This window comes from Octopus bimaculoides, chromosome 3, assembly GCF_046866305.1.
Source record: "Octopus bimaculoides isolate indiv1 chromosome 3, ASM4686630v1, whole genome shotgun sequence".
NCBI lineage: Eukaryota > Metazoa > Mollusca > Cephalopoda > Octopoda > Octopodidae > Octopus > Octopus bimaculoides.
The window spans coordinates 74,736,750-74,737,820 of record NC_142930.1 but is presented as its reverse complement, the minus strand read 5'-3'; positions in this window follow the sequence as shown (position 1 = coordinate 74,737,820).

The window sequence follows — 1,071 nt, the reverse complement described above, 5'->3', positions numbered from 1 at the left end:
TTTAAATTTACACTTATTTTTATTTTCCTAAAATTTTCGTTGCGTCTTGCAACCTTTTCAATAGTCAAGACTATTGAAAAGGTTGCAAGATGCAACGAAAATTTTAGGAAAATAAAAATGAAAATAAAAATAAAAATAATAAGTGGAAATTTTAACGGTGAGTGTGTTAAATTTTAAGGCACGAAAAGAAAATGACTCTCCCTAGACACAACAGTATATATATATATATATATATATATATATATATATATACGATGCAATTCAACGAACACAAAAGCTGAAAATTTTATAAACATGTTTAAATGTGCAACAAAAAAAGTGTATTCCATTTTCCTTGGTATTTGAAAAGTTGCATATCCACTTTTTGAAGATATTAGTTTTAAAGGAGAAATTTTAATAACTGCACTGTTATCCAAGATGGATGAGAGAGAGAGAGAGGGAGAGGGAGAGAGAGAGTGTGTGTGTGTGTGTGTCCCAACATCATTTGTGCTTGATTGTAACTATCATGTAAACAGTGTCATTCATTTCCAATGTTTGCAAGAACACGTCTGGCCATAGTGAAATATTAGCTTACTAGGAAACAGGCGATGGGTGGGGGCAGGAACAGCAACCAGATGTAGAAAATCTGGACATTAAAATGATGATACTGATATATATACACACACACACCCACACATATATATACATACGTATAAATATATATATATATATACATACATATATATGTATGTATACACACACACACACAAGTAACATTAACCTCTCACTGGTTCTAGTCATAAGAATGCAGCCATACTGGAGCACTGCCTTGTAGGATTTACTATATCATGTTGAAGTCAATACTTATTTGTAAACAATCATTCTTTACATCTTTTATTGAACTGTTTATCAGCCTGCTAAGTTATGGGGCATAAAGGTTCCACTGGTGCAAACAGAAAGACAGATATAAGCTGGGCTTCAACATAGTTTCTATCTACCAATTCCATTTAAAAAAGTACTGATTAACACAAAGCTATATAATAGAACACACAAGCCCAAACTGCTATGCAGTGAAATTGTTCCCAAAATCAA